The sequence below is a fragment of the Mustela putorius genome, unplaced genomic scaffold, assembly GCF_011764305.1.
Source record: "Mustela putorius furo isolate JIRA1106 unplaced genomic scaffold, ASM1176430v1.1 tig00003845_pilon_pilon_pilon, whole genome shotgun sequence".
Taxonomy (NCBI): domain Eukaryota; kingdom Metazoa; phylum Chordata; class Mammalia; order Carnivora; family Mustelidae; genus Mustela; species Mustela putorius.
The window spans coordinates 60484614-60505750 of NW_025421998.1; the positions used below are offsets into that span (position 1 = coordinate 60484614).

Here is a 21137-nt window from a genome sequence, read left to right on the forward strand (position 1 = left end):
TCACCCATTATCCGACTTAGGTGTGTTTTATTTTACGATCCCAAAATATGAGTCAGAAGGAAAGCAATGTCCTCAGCAAAGCCCCCTGGGATTCAAAACTCAGCCGCACCACCCACTACTGTGTGACCTCGGCCAAGTCACGTCACCTCTCTGGGCCTAGGTTTTCTCTTCTGCAAATGTCTGGTCCCAGCCCATAAGTTCATCATCCAATGACGTGATGCTTGAGAACAGATTTGGCAAACTGTGGAGGCTGCATGAGTGTAAGATATTTTATTTGGGTTTTGATTGTTCAAACAGAGCCACATCTCAACATTTCTACAGGGCAGGACAACCAAAACCATCTCACGCATAACTGGAGCAGCTATCAAGTCACAGAGTCAGTCACTTTCTGAGTTTGGAACCTTCTTTGTGAGAGACCCTATTGCTAAGTCTGCATCCAGGCTGTTTCACATTAGTCTGTCCCTGTACACACACACACACACACACACACACACACTCACACACACACACACATTGTGCAGGGCAGGCCCCTCTGAGGGTACTGAGAAGCATGGGAGCTCAGAGCTCTGAAAATCATTCCCCTTCTAGTGCAGAAAATCCCCCCCCCGCCCCTTTGTGAGAAAGAAAAGGCAGGAAGATAAAGAAACTCCAGTTCCTTCTCCCTTTATCCTTTCCTAGTTCAACAAAAACGGCATTATCTTCAGACTTGAGGGGTAGGCAGCAATCAACCAAGACTTTGTATGTGTAAGAAAGACCTAGAATAATTATAAGATAAAATGCATTAATAGTGTGTTCCCAGAATTTGAGGGTGGGAAGAATTGCTGGCTGAGCCAAATAAAGTGAAAACCCAGATGAGAAGGTGGAGAAAGGGTACATTCACCTGTGTTTGTTTGCCTGCCACGCGTGATAGGACCTCCCTTCCTTCTCCATCACTGGGTCATTTCAAAAGAGCTGGTGTCTCATCTACGAGCACAACCTTACCTTACTTGGCCCTTAAAAATAGTAGCAATCCACTCTGCATTTATGAGCACCTATTCTATTCTTCAGCCAGGACATCTGCTTGGTTAGCAAGTCATAGGAATCACGTGATCGTGATCTGGATATAGGCGACAGAAGCCCAGGGGTATGTGGGCCCAGAGAGGCTGTCTTTTCCACTACATCTGGTGAAAGACCAGGAATACAAGAAGGGAACAGAATTTTAATGTCTATTTTATTTTACTTTATTTTTTTAAGATTTTATTTATCTATTTGACAGACAGAGATCACAAGTAGGCAGAGAGGCAAGCAGAGAGAGAGGAAGTGAAGCAGGCCCCTCACTGAGCAGAGAGCCCAATGTGGGGCTCCATCCCAGGACCCTGAGATCATGACCTGAGCCGAAGGCAGAGGCCTTAACCACTGAGCCACCCAGGTGCCCCTGTCTATTTTTTTTAATGCTAAAGTAACCAGCAAACTGTGTAACATATCCAGCAGAAAACTAGCCAAGAACAATTATGCATTTTTCCTCGACTACCATTCTACACACTGACTAGCCTCAGAGATGACTTAGCTGGATCCTCTTCCACTCTCTAGAGCAGTGACTCCCAAAGAACTTTCTACCTTGATGGAAATGTTCAAATGTTCTATCTCCACTGTCCAATATGGTGGCCATTAGCTCCATACAGCTATTAAAGTACAGTTAGTGTATATAATATGAACAGTGGTAGCCTGACCATGTAATTCTTTCTGATCTTTTCATATTTTCCTTTAATTTCCAATTTCTCTACAAGTATTTATACTTAACACAAACACAAAAATGATTTTTCAAAAATAAACCCAGTGGTTAGTACCAATCCGGGAATTTTATTTTATTATTTTTTTCTTTTTTTTTAAATATTTTATTTATTTATTTGACAGAGAGATCACAAGTAGGCAGAGAGGCAGGCAGAGAGAGAGGAAGAGAAGCAGGCCCCCTACCAAGCAGAGAGCCCATTGTGGGGCTCGATCCCAGGACCCTGGGATCATGACCTGAGCTGAAGGCAGAGGCTTTAACCCACTGAGCCACCCAGGTGCCCCTTATTATTTCTTCAAAGATATATTTATTTATTTATTTATTTGGCAGAGAGAGAGGATGGGCAGAAGGAGAAGGAGAAACAGAATCCTCAAACAGACTCCCTGGCTGAGATCATGACCTTAGCCGAAATCAAGAGTCAGACACTCAACCAACTGGGCCAGCCAGGCCCCTCGAATTTTATTTTAAAGAAAACACTTTCGCTCTAATTCTATGTCTTGATACATCTAAAGTTTCAAAACTGGCAAATCCTTATGATTTACAGTTATGATGCCATTTGCTATTGAGGTATAATTGACATACATCATATTAGCTTCAGGTACACAACATAACAATTCAGTATTTGGATATGCGGCAAAATGATCACCACAGTAAGTCTAGTTAACATCTGTCACCACACTGGTCAAGGAATGTTTTTGCTTGTGATCAGAACTTTTCAGATCTACTCCCTTAGCAATTTCAAATACACAATACAGTATTATTAACTATAGTCACCATGCTGTACCTGACATCCCCAGGACTTTTTTTTAAATTATTTTTATTAACATATAATGTATTATTTGCCCCAGGGGTACGGGTCTGTGAATTGTCAGGCTTACACATTTCACAGCACTCACCATAGCACATACCCTCCCCAATGTCCATGACCCAATCACTAACCCCACTTATTTTGTCACTGGAAGTTTGTGCCTTTGGGCCACTTTCAGCCATTATGCCCATCCCCCAACTCCCAAGGATGAAATTTTTTTATTCAGCATTATTTACATTTATTCTCTGATACTTTCTTCTACTTTTTTCTACCACCTGCCTAATTCAGAGCTGTTCAAGGAGTACATAAATTTTCCTTCAAGGCCTCTTAATAGCACTATCTCCTCTGTTAAAGTAAAAAGAAAAATAGGCCCTTCCAGAAGTAAATTCTCCCCTGACCCTGAGATGAAATGCTTCTGAAAATGATTTAGGGAAACTGCTCTTTGTTTCTGTTATTGTCAAAATACTTGTTAATATACCAAATAGTTACACTACAAAAGAAAAAAAAAATCTGACAAGTTGACTCATCTATATACTTTATAAAGCATACATTTGGAAATCTTTGTTTACAAGATTTTTATAAATTATTAAATTCTTCATGCATGACACAAGAAACTAAGACTTTTTTTCTCCTTTTCCCTCAGTTACCTTATATAGTATTGTGATGTGATACTCTCCTCCACAAAGAAAAGTAAGCTAAAATTCAATGAACTCCCAATCGCACATGCTAAATAGAAACTTATTGCCTGAAAAAGTGTTCATCATTTATATTTAGCTTTGGAAAGCACAGTCTGCCATTTGATAATGGACTTTTCTATCATAATACTCTCTACTTAAACCAGCATTAAAATGAGTAGACAGAACTCACTCAGAAGTAAAGCCATGATGGCTTTTTTAAAAACTTGCTTGTTTTAGAGTGCCTGGGTGGCTCAGTCAGTTAAGCATGTGCCTTCAGCTCAGGTCATGATCCAGGGATCCTGGGCCCCAGCTCAGAGGGTGGGCCTGCTTCTCCCACTCCCTCTGCTCGTGCTCCCTCCTGCACTCTCTCTCTCTCTCTCTCTCAAATAAATAAAATGTTAAGCAAAAAACAAACAAAAAAACAAAAACAAAAAACAAAACAGGGACGCCTGGGTGGCTCAGTTGGTTAAGCAGCTGCCTTCGGCTCAGGCGTGATCCCAGCATCCTGGGATCGAGTCCCACATAGGGCTCCCTGCTCAGCAGGGAGCCTGCTTTTCCCTCTGCCTCTGCCTGCCTGTGCTCGCTTTCTCACTCTCCCTCTGACAAATAAATAAGTAAAATCTTTAAAAAAAAAAAAAGTTTAAAAAACAAAACAAAACTTGCTTGTTTTAAGATGCAATTTGTAAACCATTTTCTGAGTCATGGGGACCTGAAGAGGGGATGGGGAACAGCATTACAAACCAGGCCTGAAATGGAACCTAAGTGTATTTAAAGTTGTGTTTTCTAAACAGCATGTTGTGGCCCTTTTGAGGGTTATGAAATCAATTTAGTGGATAGGATCAGCGCTTTTTAAATAGGCAAGCATTCTTTTTTAAGATTTTATTTATTTATTTGACAGAGATCACAAACAGGCAGAGAGGCAGGCAGAGAGAGAGAGGAGGAAGCAGGCATCCTGCTGAGCAGAGATCCCAATGTGTGGGGCTCGATCCCAGGACCCTGAGATCATGACCTGAGCCAAAGGCAGAGGCTTAACCCACTGAGCCACCCAGGTGCCCCAGCAAGCATTTTTTAAATAAAATATATGCATCACACTTAATACGAGTAAGTGTTGTTACAAGAAACTTTAATTTGGGGCACCTGGGTGGCTCAGTCGTTGAGTATCTGCCTTCGGCTCAGGTCATGATCCCAGAGTCCTGGGATTGAGCCCCGCATCAGGCTTCCTGCTCTGTGAGCCTACTTCTCCCTCTCCCTCTGCCTGCTGCCCACCCCCCACCACTGTGTGCGCTCTCTGTCAAATAAATAAATAAAATCTTTAAAAAAAACTTAAAGGAACTTTAAGTTTGGGTATACATATATAAACATATAAGTGAGTGCGGGCACTGGGTTGAGATACGACATTTCTCTTACTGTGGGTCTCAAGCAAAAATCTTTAAAAGCAACAGCTTAAAGGGTAGGTCTACTGAATAAGACTTCTTTGTGATAAATACCAATTAGGATTCTTGCCAAGTTAGCGATAAACTAATAGTTCCCATTAATGAAACACTCCAATTCAACTCCCATTGACGGTTAAACTGACAGGCATTTCCTAAGATGTACTTGCTAAGAATATTTTAAAGTACATTTGTCTGTGACCTGTACTGTATATTTTCTCAAACTGGATTATTTCTCACGTTCTATGCTGCTAGAAGACTGGAGACTGGGAGAAGGATGCGAGTGGCACTTATTAAAACATCAGGTAGCTGGTATTGTTTCTGTGGTGGAGAAAAGGAGTCAGATTATTCACCATCAGGAATGGCTCATCTAGCTGGTACTTGCCTTCTCTCAGCCCCCAGCTCCAGGCACGTCTCTGTATAAGCTGCCCGGCTTCCCTTAGATGTGCCCTGTCCAAGAGAAATTTCTGGGATGTTCTGCATTTGTGCCATCTAATACAGTGGCCACTAGCCAAATGGGGCTACTGAGCACTTCAAATATGGCTAAGTGCACCGGGAGCTGAATTTTTAATTAATTTAAAATTAAATAGCCAACATTATACTAAGTGAAACAAGCCAACCACACAAAACAAATACTGTATAATTTCACTTGTAAGAGGCTCCTAGAAGAGTCACATTCACAGAGACAGAAAGTAGAAAGGTAGTTGCCAGGGAGGGGGGAAGGCGGGGTGGGAATGGGGCGTCGTTGTTTAATAGGGACAGAATTTCAGCTCTGCAAGCCAAAAGAGTTCTGGAGGTTGGATGCACAACAATGCGAATATACTTAACACGACTAAACCGTGCACTTAAAAAGTGTCATGAAGATGGGAAATTTATGTTATGGGAATTTCACCACACTCAAAAAATTTTTTTAACTAAATATAGCCCCATATGGCTAGAGGCAGCAGACCCGTAACCCCACAGCTTCAGGGATGCTGCCGACTGCTGGGGTGACGTCCCCCAGAGCTGGGTCTAACCACCACTGTCCTCCTTATCAAGCTTCTTTGGGGCATCATGGCTCCTCCTGAGAACAAGATGCTTGAGCGTCCCTGGGGTTCCCTGCACAGGGGCTCATTTTCCCGCTCGGGCTGGGGACCGTGGGCGGGGTGCAGGCGTGCAGGGCTGGAGCACGGCACCCCTGTAACTAGGAGACCACCTACAGAATGTCTAGACAAGGAGGGAGGAAGCTGCAAGTGAGAAAAGGTCTTTGTCCTCAAGCCCAGTGAGTTGTTGCTGCAGGGCACGAATGCTCTGCGCTGCTTTTCTTCGCCTGACTGCCAAACTGCCCATGCCCCCTCTGTCTCAGAGCAGCCCCGGAGTGGCTGGCCCTCATCAGCCACCTTACCCAGTGAGAAGAAAGCCTTAAATTGCCTGAGAGGAAGCAAAGGACTGTCTCTCTAAGCGAGAGGCTTATTAACTGTCACGCAAGGAATGGTGACAAAGTGCTTTTACTTGCACACAAAAATGAAACCCAAAAGTCCAGCAAGCTTCCTTACTCTGCGAGCTCCCAGGCTGACCGAGCAGACTGGGTAAACATAAATCCGGGTTCTGTGAATTACCAGCCTCCAGAAAAGCCAGGGAGATATTATTTTATTATACTCTTTATTGATAAATTCATTTGATTATTGACGTTTCTACTGAAGTGAAAACAGGACAAAGGAGAGGCACTTATGAATTGGCTTTTCTGTTGTGGATCTACTGCTGGGATTGTAGAGAATAAATAAGGTGTTTGGGAAAGGAATTATCGAACTAGAAATTGGATGTAAATGCTAACCGAAACCAATGAAAGGTTCAGCAAGCTCTGCCTGGAAGAAAGTGTTTGGTTGAAAAGTTCCAGATAGAGCATAAGGCTTTGGGAGCCCACAGCCAGGGAATTCCAGTTTCTAATACTCAACACCTTGAACAAGGAACTATTTCACAGGAGAAAGACCACACAGGGCACTAAGTAAATAAGCAGTTTTGAAGTCAACCTAGGTTTGAATCTCATACTCCTGTCACCTTTCTATGACAGGATAACAACGAGCCGCAATGAGGTGAAAATGAGCTGAAACTTGCGGATTCGTATAAAGTGTTCAGTCCCCATCCGGGACACAGTAAGGACTCATAGGTCCTCGTGAGGATGAGAAAAGGCCGTTGAGGAGGGCTGTTCCTTTGTCAATCAAGGTCTGATCTGTTCAGACTTCAGAAACTGGCTTTTTCCTTGACATATCTCAATGTTCTGTCACCTTTTGAAGATTTTGTTCATTGTTACTTGATGCCTTGGCCCTTTCTCTAATTTCAGGGCCAACACCTCTCTGTGACAGTTAGCTGCCTTGGTCATCAGCCCAATCTTCAGCTGATGTACCTCCCAGCAGCATGTGGTGGGACGGGGACGGCAGGCTGCACGTTGGCTTAGTGTGGCCCACGATGTTGTCCTCGATAGCATTTTCTAAAAATCTGAACTAGCAGCTAACATTTTTGGATCTAGAGCTTTTTCACAGAAATTCAGATACTTGCCTTCAGAAAACTGGCAACCCTGGGTCCACATTCCTGCAGGCCGTCAAGACTGGAGCTCAGCAGGGGCTCCTCCCCACAGTCCTCTCCACCCCTTGCCTCAGACACCAAAGACAGTGACTCCTAGCCTCACCCTAGGGCTATTGCTTTTTTCATTCTTTCTTTTTTCCACGTTGGATCAGCTGTACTCATTTACCATGCCTACGTGGCCCTGAAGCCCCATGGGTACAGAGGCAAGAGAAGGATACACTTTAAGACAAACAGACCCTTCTTGCTCATATCCTGACTCTACCCACCAACTGCAAGAGACAGGCAGATTCTGAACTCTCTGCTCCAGAGTTTCCACATGAGAAAATGGAACTAATCCCGTATACACAACATAGAACTTGCGTTTATGGGAGAGCATATGGAAAGCACCAGGCCCCGTGGCTGTATACAGTGGGCGATAAATAAACATTTACTTTCCTCCCTCTTACTCACTGGTGATGGTTTGCCACCATAATGCCAATCCCTACTATGGCTTTCTCACCCTTTATCGCCAACGGTTTACGCTGACAAATCAGACACACGGTCCAAAGTGTAACTAAAATGTAAGGAATTGCACTGCAATGAGAACATCCAGATCTTAACCGCCGGTTTACAGAGAATGCAAATGACACCAGAGGGAGGCAATCCAGAAAGTCTAGAAGAACTAGAGAAACTATAGGACAAATCTGATTTCTTCAAAAACGACAACAAAAACTGCAAGGGAAGAAAGAGTAAGAGACAAAGTTACTGAAGAGATCTATCAACTAGTAGCACTTAATTGAATTTATTTGGGTCCTGATTTAAATAAATGGTGCAAAAACTTTATGAGACAACTGAGGAAATGTGAACACTGATTGAATATTCGATGATATTAAGGAATTCTTGTTTTAGATACTCAGACATTGTAGCTATGTCTGAAAAAAGAGCACGTATCTTTTAGAGATACATGCTGGAATATTTCCATGTGAAATGACACAATAAAAGTAATCCAGGGTGGGAAGAAACAGTGGAAGTTCAGATGAGACAAGTTTGGCTATGTAATAAAAATGGCTGAAGGTGAGTAATGGGTACACAAGTGGTTTAATATACTGTTCTATACCGGATATGCTTGTCATTTTCTACAATAAATAACTTTTTAAAGCAAAGCACAGGAGGAGTGCCTGGGTGGGTCATTTGGTTAAGAGCCCAACTTTTGATTTCAGCTCAGGTCATGATCTCAGGTCCTGAGATAGAGCTCCCGTTGGGCTCTGCACTCAGTGGGGAGTCTGCTGGAGACTCTCTGCCCCTCCCCCTGATCACACACTCTCTCTCTTCCTATAAAATTAAATAATAAATCTTTAAAAAAATAAATAAAATAGAGCACAGCACATGATGAGATGTTCAAATTTCTTTTAAGGTTAGAAACAGGGGCGCCTGGGTGGCTCAGTGGGTTAAGCCTCTGCCTTCAGCTCAGGTCATGATCTCAAGGTCCTGGGATGGAGCCCCGCATCGGGCTCTCCACTCAGCGGGGAGCCTGCTTTCCCTCCCTCTCTGCCTGCCTCTCTGCCTACTTGTGATCTCTGTCAAATAAATAAATAAAATCTTTAAAAAAAAAAAAGGTTAGAAACAGCACTAGACTGATCAAATACAGGGAATGTTTTCTTTTTCTTTTTTTTTAAGATTCTATTTATTTATGTGACAGAGAAAGAGATCACAAGCAGGCAGAGAGGCAGGAAGAGAGAGAGAGAAAGAGAGAGTGGAGGAAGCAGGCTCCCTGCTATTTTCTAGAGTTATTATTTGTAACTTGTCTGGGACTCAGATAACCTCTCTGAGAAAAGACTTTTGGGGAAAGGGATGGAGAAGGATCTTAGTTTGGGTTGGTGTATTTGTGCAATGGGGGAAAAGGTGAGCCCGTGGTTCCCGCCACCCTGCTGTACCTCTTTCCTTCAAATTTCAAGATGTCTGCCTCTGCTCATCAGCCTGTAATTCCCATGAAGGCAAGAACTCTTGCATAAGCCCTTATTTCCCTGGCATCTAGCACACAAGCTGGCACATAATAAGACCTCAAAAAACGTTTGTTGAATAAAGGAAGGGGAAGGGACATAGCTATATTTTACCTTCAATGAGAGAAAAAGAGCAGGAAAATCCCATTTTGCCAAGGTGTTCCCATGCTGTGGTTCAGTCCATGGGATTCATATTTGACCACGCATCAAAATCATCTCGGAAGTTTGTTACAATGGCAGATTGCTAGACACACCCTCCCTGTAGATTCTGTTCAGCAGATCGAGGCTGTGATTACAGGCAGGAGATCTCTAACGAGTGCCCAGGGGATTCTGATGCAGTCAGTTCACACCGGTGTGTGATACCCACTGGTGCAGATGATTTAACTTCTTCGCTCTTCAGAAGCATTACTCATTTTTTTCTGCCTGGCTCTGACTCTGAAAATTTGCAGCACACACATAACAGGACAATAAACCCCCATAAGGCATCCACCAGCCTCAAAGGCCATCAACTTTCTGTCTTCTTTCTCAATTCTATTTTTAAGGAAACCATTTAATTTTAATTGAATACCGCTGAATTCTCTCTGCCCTCAGGACAAAGGTGGGTGAAACCCATCCCTGATTAACTGGAGAAAGCAGGGTTTTCTTTTCCCTAATAAGACAAATGGTGGGGGAGGAGGATATGCTTTCTTGGTCTCTAGCTTTAACACAGGGAAATCAGAGTGCATGATAATGAGGAAGATTTGGGTTGTTAATTGTTATTTCAATGTCTTGCATTTTTTACTACTTTAAAGAAGTCAAGTTTCATCCAACTCTTTAAAAATACCTTTTAAAAAAAATGTTCTTCGTTGAACAAATGCAAGATAAGCAACTATTATGACTCCTCTGCCTTGGATAGAAAGTGAGAATTTGAGACAGGAAAAAAAGAAGAGTTAAATATTTCGAGTAGCTGAATATTCTTAAATCAGTAAAATGGCTAAGAAATATCCTCTTGTATACTTTTTTTCTTAATGATTGAGATGATCACAAAGTTAGTTGTTATTCATCCCAAAAATACTGCTAATAAAGGTTATTAGCTACAAGAAATGAAAAGAGTGTCTATTTAAAAATTCAAAACCAGAGTGCCTGGGTGGCTCACTCAGGTAAGGGTCTGACTCTTGGTTTTGGCTCAGGTCACGATCTCAGAGTCATGAGACTGAGCCTGGTGTTGGGCTCCACGCTGGGCATGGAGTCTGCTGGAGATTCTTTCAGGGCGGCTGGTTGGAGCAGTCAGTTGGGCATCAGACTCTTGTTTTCTGCTGGGGTTGTGATCCTGGGGTTGTGGGATTGGACCCTGTGTCAAGCTCTTCACTGGGCATGGAGACCCTCACTCCCTCTGCCTCTCCTCCCACCCTGCCCCCTGTTCTCTCTCTCCCTCTCTCTCTCAAATAATAAATAAATAAATCTTTAAAAAAAAAAAAGATTATCTTCCACTGTCGCTGCCCCAGCTCACGATTTTAAATAAATAAAAATTGTAAAACCAAAATTCCAGATAATGAATGACTATTCAATTTCATCATAACCCCTGATAATTTAATGGGCCACTGCTGCTTCATTCGCCTCTCCCAAAATACAGCCATTTAGATTATCATGAGTCAAAAAAATAAAACAAAGCAAAACAAACATGTGATACGTCATTGGCTATCTGTACATAACACGGAAAGCCGGAAAATATATAAACACACAGAATTGGGGTGTCTGGGTGGCTCAGTTGGTTGGGTGACAAACTGTTGGTTTCACCTTGGGTCATGATCCCATGAGGGTCATAGAATCGAGCCCTGCACTGAGCCCTGCCTCAGACTCTGAGCTCAGTGCAGTCTGCATGGGACTCTTTAAAATAAATAAATAAACAAACAAACAGAATCAACCTGTTGAAATGAAAAGAGGTCATACAAATTAAATATGGTACCATTCGAATGATGTATGTTATCTAAATAGATGAAGCAAAAAGATCATAAGCAAATGCAACAAAATTTATAAGAGCTGTAGTATCTCCTGAGTTGCAGAATCACAATTTCTTAACCTCCATATATTCAGGTATTTTCAAATTTCCCACAGGAGAGTACAGAATTTATAATGAAAATATTTAAAAAGAAAGAAAGGAAGGAAGGAAGGAAGAAAAGGAAGAGTTGTAATCAAATAATCTACTACCCTAACTCACCGCAGGTAATAAACACAGTCTCTCACTAGGGCAGAGACCCAGGAATTGAGGAGAACTGTATGGTCATGGCAAATGAACTCATTTTACATTTGGGCCAAATCTGATTCTGCTTCATTTGCAATATATGGTCACATTGAGAAATATGAATAAAGCAAAATGTCCAACGTAATCATTCATGTGACAAACTAACAGCTAAGGAAATGTAGAGTTTTTTATATATAGTCAAACAGAATATTGTGTATCAAAACCTGAATTTATTCATTGAATACATGGTAAATGGTCACTTCACAAAAGTATTCTTCAAATCACTCCGGAATTTCTCTATAACACAAAATATTGTAATATGATGTGTTCCAACTTACAGATGTCAAGAATTTTTTCATGGAAACCCCCAAATAACAGTCATTGTAGTTGGCTTTGGTAATACTTCCAATGAATTTGTATGTACTAAATGGCAAGAGAATCCTATACTACTTGAAAAACAGTAGTGCAGATACATATGGCTCATTATTTGTGTACGTTCAAGGTTGGGACACATGAATTCAAGGACCATCTGCAAAAACTCTACCACACCAAGTGGCCTGTCCTTCACTCCTGGTATTTAAAATATGGTACCACTTACAAAAAAAACTCAGGCTGCGAGACTGGCGACTATCATGACTCCTCTGCCTTGGATAGAAAGTCAGAATTTGAGCCAGAAAAAAAAAAAATGTCCTTTTAGGGATTTTAGAGTGAAGGAAAAAGGAAAGATTAGTTGAATAGCGTCCATTTCTTATGGCTATAACAATTTTTTTAATGGCAGGAAAGACTAGATAAATAGCACAAACAAGATTAATTTTCTACTGGAGCTTGCCAAATTAGAACAATATAGTCAGATCAAGTTCATTGTAAGGAAGATGTTTTCCAGTACATGGCATATGGGAAGACATTTTCCGTCTTTCATAGTAACACAAAGAAAGAAAATGACTTGTATCACATTAATGATATAGGTTAGAGTGTACAGTTAAGTTACTCTAAGAGGTTACATTATAGCTTTTTAAGGAAAAATCAGACACCTCCCAATTCCATGTACAGCTCCTCCACTTATTAAATTCTTTCATCTATGAAGTGTAGCCATGATATTCACCAGGAAATAGTATGGGGATTAAATGAGATAATATATATATAGCATATACGGAATAGACAAACACTCAAGGCTTGCTCCTTTAACTTGTTCTGGAAGAATGTGTTTGAGATAGGCAGGTATGTGGTTAGCTACCAAAAGCATTATCTGTGGGAACGATCTTGAAACTGCTAAGCAAGCCACATCTAGGGTCCTTTCATTTCCTTCTTTTCTCATTTCTGACATTGCTGCCATTGTGTCCACTAATTTGGCAAGGTTGCTTTGAATCATGACCTTCCTACTCCCACCATCTGTTTTCTTCTCCCATCTAAATAATGCATTGTCTAGTCTCATCTTTTCCCATTAATGTGATTTGATATGTACCTGTTAACTCTACAAAGTGGGATTTCAAAAACTCTTCTCAATCATTCTTAAAATGGTGATTTACATTCTGTCTCTGTAAAAAACTGGCCAACTATTCATTTCCTACAGAAGAAACAAAGTAGTAAGACTTAAATCTTGTTGGTAACCAGGGGATAACTTTATTATATCTAGCAAAATTTGATCTAAAAACTCCTTTGTAAATACCCATTAATGCTAGGGCCATTTGCTGTGTTTTGCCTTCAGAAAATGTATCCCATTTATTATAAAACAAACAAACCTGTATTTGTATATGTGAATATATACATGTATATTTGTATATACATATATGTATGTGCACACATACATTTATGTAAATATAAGTATATACAAAAGGGAGGAAGAGAGAGAGAGAGGGAGAGAAGAACCTAGAAGGACTAATGGATTACTATCTAACAGAATAGGCAGTGAAAGTAAGGACAGGATACAGAGATAGAAGCTTTAAATTTTACTTTATCTAGTTATGTCATTTTAGATTTATAGAAAGCTCATATTACTTTATTGGGCTTTTAATTATTTAAAAAAATCTGTTGCTTTAGTGCTTAAGAAAGACATTTTAAGATTTCATTTAATTCTTTTAGGTCACTAGGGCACTTCTAAATGCAATTTTAAAAATACACTAAGGTTTTACTTTGAGAGGAGAAAGAGATATTCAGAGGAGCCTCTGATCATTACATTATTTTAATTAGAATTTTAAGAAGTCAAATGAATTACGAAAATGTACTTTGAGCCCCTAACCACCTACAAGCACCTTGTTCAATCCGGAGGAAAATGAAACTAAAACGATGTTTTCAAGGTCTTTATCACCTAGAAGAGGTGCTCATGAACACAACCAAGAGAGAAGGGCAGCGACCTAACTTAAAATAATGATTAGAAATCCTTATAGGAGCTTTCAAGGATATGTAGCTCACTTGAGGGGGTTATAGTAAGCACTGGGAGATTTAGGCTAACTATTAAGGACAGAAGGGAACATTAACCTCTCTCTGCTTCAGGTGAGACTCAAGCTGGTTGGCCCTCAGCTCCCTCCCCTCCCGGTCACCTTGACTGAGTAACCTGACACTCCACCCAGTTCAGCTCACCACCATCCCAGACTGGGCTGACGATGTGGGAGCTTGTAGAGGAGGGTGTGATTAACGCCTACATCACTCCTGCCTTCTTGGATAGCAGGTTGCTCTTCTGTCCCAATGGGAACAGGACATGTCATCTTAGCCATCCCTCCCACTACAAAAGCTCTGTAACCATCCTTTAGAGTTGCTGAAAAGACTGTTCCGAATAAGGCACAGACTAGAGGTAAGGATGACAGTGAGGATAGAAGAGACCCACAGAATGATGGGAAAGGATGTGCCTGTCCCTGGCACAGGGCAGGGACAATGTGCTAGAGGGCTGTGGCTGATCTACCTTGGAGATAAAGCAAGTATAGATCCTACCTCACCCCCAATAACTATCTTCCACATTTCTTGGCTCTTCCAACCATTTCTTTCCCAAGTTCCATTAAACTTTTTAAAAAGTTGGCAAAATGTTTCCAGAGCCTCTGAGGACCTATGATCCAAAAATGATACTGGCTTTACATATTCATTTAACCAGGAGTAACTAAAATAATGAAAATCACAGAATCTTATATTATTACATGTAATAATATAAAACACATAAAATATTACAATCTTACATATTACTATTGAGTATGAAGCATTCACTATGTGCTTAGTAACATGCTAAGCAATACATGTAAATATATTAAATATATAAATAATAAAATAACTTAATCCTCACAATGACCACTTCACAAGGTGTTACTATCCCCCTTGTTTAAAATATTTTATTCATTTATTTGAAAGAGAGAGACTGAGAGAGCATGCACATGAGCACGGAGTGGGCAGAGGGAGAGGGAGAAGCAGACTCCCCACTGAGCATGGAGCCTGACACAGGACTGGATCCCAGGATCCTGAGATCATGACCTGAGCTGGAAGTCAGATGCTTAACCAACTGAGCCATCCAGGTGCCCCTTATTATCCGCTTTTTAAGGGTGAGAAAATTGAGATCAAGAGTGGTTAAGTCTTGTCCGGAATCATATAACTAGAACATAGCAGAGAGAGAACCCAGACTCTAGAATGCCCCAAGCACCCAGACTCTACCTGCTATCCAAAGTACGAAGCGTCCCTGTTGGTATGGGCTCTGAGCCCATCCTTGGAGTTCTGTAGTTTTCTTTATAGGGCTTGGCTTCTGCCCACTTTCAGATAAGTTTACCAGAGAGAGATGTACAAATCCTCAGTCGAGGAAACGGTAAGGGTTTATGGGGACACAAGAGAAGGTATGAAGAGCAGGGAGAGATGCCTGCGTTTTGCTGGGAAGATCCAATACTATATGGAGGTGTCAGTCTTCCCTACAGTAATCCATGGAGTCACTGGGCAGTCATCAATCTTGGATACAACCATGACCAAAAACGACCCTGAAGCTCATCTAGAAAGGATGTGGGACAAGCCAAGAAGTTTCATAAATGAAAACTAATGAGGAAAAACTAGCCCCACACGGTATTAAACCATGTTAGGAAGTTTTAATAATTACAACCGTTCAAGACTGACACAAGAACAGACAGATTGACAGAGCAGACATTACTGAAATATACTCATATAATGTAGGAAATTAGCATATGATGAAAGCTGAATTTGAAAGCAAGGTGAAAGGATGTACTGAACAGTAAATGTTGTTAGGATAATTAACTATTTGGGATGGGGAAAGCAGGGGAGAAATCTGGGCAGATCACCAACTCACTCCTAATCTCCCCCCTCCAAATACTGTTACTCAAATTTTTTAATTTTTAGAACACATATTGGTAGAACCAGAGGAAGGCTGGTCTTCTTGTCCTTGTTGTCATCTTATGCACACGTGCATAAGGAAAAGTGATCTCAGTGTGTAGTGTTGTAATAAAGTAATGTAAATTCTAATAAATCTTTGTGTTTTAATGTCATATCTCATCCCACAGAAACCACCCAGCAAGTCAGGGGACAGTTGTCATTCACCCCATTTTAAAAAGGAGACTGAGGGGCACTTGGGTGGCTCAGTCAGTAAAGTGTCTGCCTTCGGCTCAGGTCATGATCCTGGAGTCCTGGGATCGAGCCCCACGTGAGGCTCTCTGCTCAGCAGGGAGTCTGCTTCTCCCTCTCCCTCTGCGTCTGCCCCCTGATTGTGCCCTTTCACTCTCTCTCGTGAATAAATAAATTTTTTTTAAAAAAATCTTTAAAAAAAAATAAATAAAAGGAGACTGAGAAGCATCTTGATGAGTGACTGGCTCAAGGTCACACCCCCTAATTAGAGGCAGAACCAGAGCTTGGACTGTGAATGAGATGTGTTCACCTCATTTTGATGTGCTAGATATGTTTGTGAAACCAGCCATCTCAGATGTGGAAGTCACTTTCCAGTGTGACATGTAGTTGTGTCCACGCTGCCTTTCCACCACCCTGGTTCCTGTCCCACCACCACAAACCCTACCAGTCACAGTTCCAACCAGTCCAAACCCTGGACCACTGCACGCTCTGCTTTTTCCACCTCAGAACTCTCATAACTCAGCAGCCCCCAGGTACTTCATATTCATGCTCTCCAACTCCCTAGGGTCCCCACGCACTCCCTCTTCATAATCTCCCTCCCTCTTCTATCCAAGTATCTCTCTCCTTATACACACAGTTCTGTGCACAGTACCACACACCCCAACCAAACTCCGCTTTCTGCTAATGCAAGACAGATGCAAACCACATCGTGTAATCTTATGTTTTCTAGAAGCCACATCTAAAAAAAGAGAAACTGGTGAAACTATTGTTAATAATATAGTTTACTTGAACTGGATATATCTAAAATATTACCTCAATATATAATCAACACACAAATTATTAATGACATAAATTCTTTTTTTATACAAATTTTGAAATCTGGGGTGTAGTTCACACATCTTTGTGGACTAGCCACATTTCAAGGGCTCAAGAGCCACATGTGGATAATGACTACTGGCTATTGAATTGGACAGCACAGACCTAGGCTGTCATTCCAATGAAAATGGCTTCAATTACTGCTGGATAAAGAGATCATGTGTGACTTTTTTTTTTTTAAGATTTTATTTATTTATTTGACAGACAGAGATCACAAGTAGGCAGAGAGGCAGGCAGAGAGAGAAAAGAAGAAGCAGGCTTCCTGCTGAGCAGAGAGCCTGACTCAGGGGCTCCATCCCAGGACCCTGAGATCATGACCTGAGCTGAAGGCAGAGGCTTTAACCCACTGAGCCACCCAGGCACCCCATGCATGACTTTTTAAAAAATAACTGAATTATTCTTCTTCAACAAACACAAATTGCTCATGTTCAAGAATCTCCAAACCTTGTGATTTTAAGTATCTTTGGCATGTCAGGGGGATTAAGTGAGTAAATCTTCAATTCAGGCTCTAAGGTAAGCTCCTGCTTTTTTAAACAGCACGTGTGGCATCATCTGTCTTCCTTTGCACATAATCATCCATACCTAGCTCCCATCCGCTTCTCCACTGTGAATTATCCTCCCTCTTCCCTGCAACCTGTGCAACTTCTTCTATAGATCATTGGCCTGAAGAAATGGAATGCACAGAAGAAATATTTTGTATCCTCATCACTTCCATGCAAATATTAACCCATTTACACTTTCCAATCTGGCTTTAGTAGATCTTTGGTTACTGGTATATGACCAAGAGAAATCAAATTCAAATTCTAGAAAAAGCCTCTGTATGCAGTGCTGCTTCAAAGTTATTTTAAAACAGTCTCGTTCACATTTTACTTAAAATTCGACATACTCAAAAGCTATTATATATCCCACTTTGGTTTCTTTTAAAAAGAAGTTGACCCAATGATTCTCCACAAACACGAGCCACACATTTCTTAATCCAAGAATGCATGTCTCACTTTAAAGAATAGGAGTAAAATTATGTTTTTGGTGCTTAACTATATAAGCAGTCTAGTCACTGGAAAATGTGGAGATAAGGTGCATACAACTTAATAAGTTAAATGGTTTTGGGATGCCTGGGTGGTTCAGTGGGTTAAGCATCTGTCTTCAGCTCCGGTCATGACCCCAGCAGGATAGAGCCCTACATCAGGCACCTTGCTCAGTGGGGGGCCTCCATCTCCCTCTCCCTCTGCTATTCCCTCTGTTTGTGCACATGCTCGCTCTCTCTCAAATAAATTAAAATATTTTTTTTAAGATTTTATTTATTTATTTGACAGACAGAGATCACAAGTAGGCAGAGAGGCAGGCAGAAAGAGAGGAGGAAGCAGGCTCCCTGCTGAGCAGAGAGCCCGATGTGGGACTCGATCCCAGGACCCTGAGATCATGACCTGAGCCGAAGGCAGCGGCTTAACCCACTGAGCCACCCAGGCGCCCCTAAAATATTTTTTTAAAGTTAAATGGTTTTGAATTTGGAAACTAAGATGTAGTCACTCACTTTAAATATCCATTGATTTTTATATTCATGTTACAGTTTGCTTTCGAATTGCTCTGCTTGCCATCCTAGTAATGACAGGTCCGTCCCTTTTTCCCTAGGCTGTGAAATGTGGCATGTAGAACCCTGACCTGGGCAGTTACGAGACCTGGATTTCGATCCTCACTGCCAGTTGCCAGCCAGCTATCTGACCTTGGGTGCAGCCCAGTCACCCTGCTGGCTTCAGCCTCCAGGGCTGTAAAAAGACGGTTGACAGCAGAGTGCTTCCAGATCGCCATTCCTGACCGAAGCACTAATCTTCCTCTATTCCCATTATCCCTGAAACACTTGCCTCCTCATGCATCCCATTCTTCCTAAATGAGAAAATGGCTGGCAGCACAGCAGTGAAACCACAAGGAAAAACTGTTTAAAAAAAAAAAATCCTAAAATGAGTCACCTTTCAAGAATTTATCATTCTCTGATGCCTGGGTGCTTGATCATGGAGCTGTATCAGGTCTTTCATTGAACTTGCTCTAAATACCTGGTAATTGTTATGTATCGTTCTTGGGTGATGTTTACACTAGACACTCAACCCTTTGAAGATCCACTGGTAGGTATAAAATAAACAGAAGTGAGTTATGCATCAAACAGACATAAGCAGCCACATAAATTGTCCATAGTTGAGCCTGGAGAAAAATTAGCTCAAAATCACAGAGAATTCTAATTAGGTCTTTGCACCAGCTTTCAATAAGTTAGAGAAGATAATTACAGCTCCCCAAACTTCCCACTTCACCTCCCCATGACCCTGCTGCCCCCTTAAAATCTAGCCTGCTGCAAGAATCACTCCCTACCCCTTAGGACCAGCTGCAGCAACACCCAGAAGAGCCTTCCCAGCAGCCTATATCCTCACCAAGGCTTAAGTCGGGGCAGCTGATGTGAGCTGTGGTCTCAACGGCTTCCGCCTGGCCCGACTTTTTCATGCTGCCATTTTGAATTAACATAGATTTCCTCTGCAACCCATGGCATCTTCTGGTCAGGCTGGGAACACAGTTGCACACACCCACACACACACAGCTGGGGAAGCTGGACACAAGTCTAATTCAAGACTAAATTGCAAGTCAGAATTAAACAGCAAATCCAGAAAGCCCATATGGAAAACCCTACCAAGTCAGTTTTGAGTCAGTGAATAACAGTTTCCTTAGATGCACTTGGGTTTAATGGACATTTTAAACCCCTAAATCCGAGTGCTCGTCAATTCTCTAAAAGTTGAAGCCTTCCCCCTGTTTTGCAGACCCCACCAGTCTCAGACCTCAGCAATGATGTCGCCAAATAATCAGCGCCCAGACCAACAAGCGAACCGAGGGCTGACCAGCTATTTCATAGCAGAAATGCTATTCTGGCGCCACCGCGTACCTGTCCTGACACCCCACCCCCAACTCCAAAGAACCGAGTGTGGCTGGGGGCGGGGGATGTCGTGTCAAGTCCTGCAGCCCGCTCAGACGACAGTAACAGCCGTTAAGGGGAGGGCAGTCCCCTGGACACGATTAGCGATCGCAAACCGGATGGACGTGGGCGCAGAGCCAGGTCAAGGACAGCGGGCCCCACCAGGCAGCCATGTTCGCGCTACCCGGGTAGCAGGTGCGCTACCTCCCGGGAAGGTGCCAGGCCCACTCCGCCACCAACGCTGCCACCATCGAGCGAGCTGCGAACCCCGGGAACAGCCCAAGAGGTGGAGGGGTGGGGGTTCACAGGCACACACCCCAGCGGAGCAGCAACTTGGCTGCTAGTTAATGGAAACACAGAAAAAGCACCCGGAGGTCAGAGTAAAGGATGGGGTTGGGGTGTAGAGCGGGGAGACAGAGTCAAACCCGGCGGCAGTGCCCGCGCCTGGGGTGGGGCGTCCCTGTCCTGCGCCCCCTCAACCTCCTAGCTCGAGTCATCCGCACCCGGCCCGAGGCCACATCCCCATCCCCCCATCCCCCCAGAGTCCCCAGCTTGCCTGCCACCACCCGCCGGGTTTCAGCCCGGGCTCTGGCTACCCGCGGGTTCGAAGGGACAGGGGCCGGCAGCGAGGCACAGGGGACGACGATGGCGGACGCGGCTGAAACGCTCGAGGAGAAGAGGCGGCAGACGCCCCGCGCTCCCAGCCGTGCCCGCCGCGGCTCACCTGCCGGGCGGCGGGCTCCGGGCTCGGCTCTGCGGTGCTGATGCTGCGGCCGCCGAGGGTGCGGGTGCTGCCGCGGCGGCGATTACTGCGGCGACATCGGCGGCTGTAGCTGCAGTGGCGGAGGCGGCCGTCGGGCGCTTCCCCCTCCACAGACTCTGGGCGCTGGAGCCCGCCGCCCCCTGCGCACAGCTGGCCCGGATCACGTGACCGCGGGGCCCACCCCCGCCTCCCCAACCCGGGCCCCGGGGCCGCGCCGCACCCGCCGCGTCTGGGCGCCGGGGCTGCAACGCCGCGCTCGGGCGGTAGGGGAGGGTGCTTGGGAGCAGGGGCCCGGCTGCGAGGGCGGCTGTCGCCGCAAAAAGTGGCTCGCTCTAGGCTCGATTTCAAGTTCTTGGTTACGGCCGGGATTTCTGCTCTCTCGAAAGCGAGAACTCGGGCTGTACGGAGCCAGGCCGCACTCCCGCCGCGCGCACTCAGGAACTCCGCAGTGGGGTTGCTACGTGCGGCCTCAGTGCCTAAGCAAAATTTCCCCGCGGGAAAAACGTTTCCTGAACGTCGTGGACTCCCAGGTCCAAGCCGACTCCCTGGTTTTAAAGGTGCTGT

The 21137-nt window shown here is 43.4% G+C and overlaps 1 protein-coding gene across 3 annotated transcripts in view; it reads right to left on the minus strand.

The window, feature by feature from the left end:
• The window catches only part of SCRN1 (secernin 1), a 61403-nt gene extending 40742 nt beyond the window's left edge, over nt 1-20661 (minus strand). The window contains exon 1 of one of the 3 annotated variants that reach the window (XM_045062838.1): nt 20535-20661. The gene's annotated coding sequence lies outside the window, so the exon portion shown is untranslated. Of the gene's footprint in view, nt 1-20366; nt 20506-20534 lie in introns of those variants that run through there. The other 2 variants (XM_045062840.1, XM_045062837.1) reach the window with 2 other exon arrangements.
• Nucleotides 20662-21137: the final 476 nt, after the last annotated feature.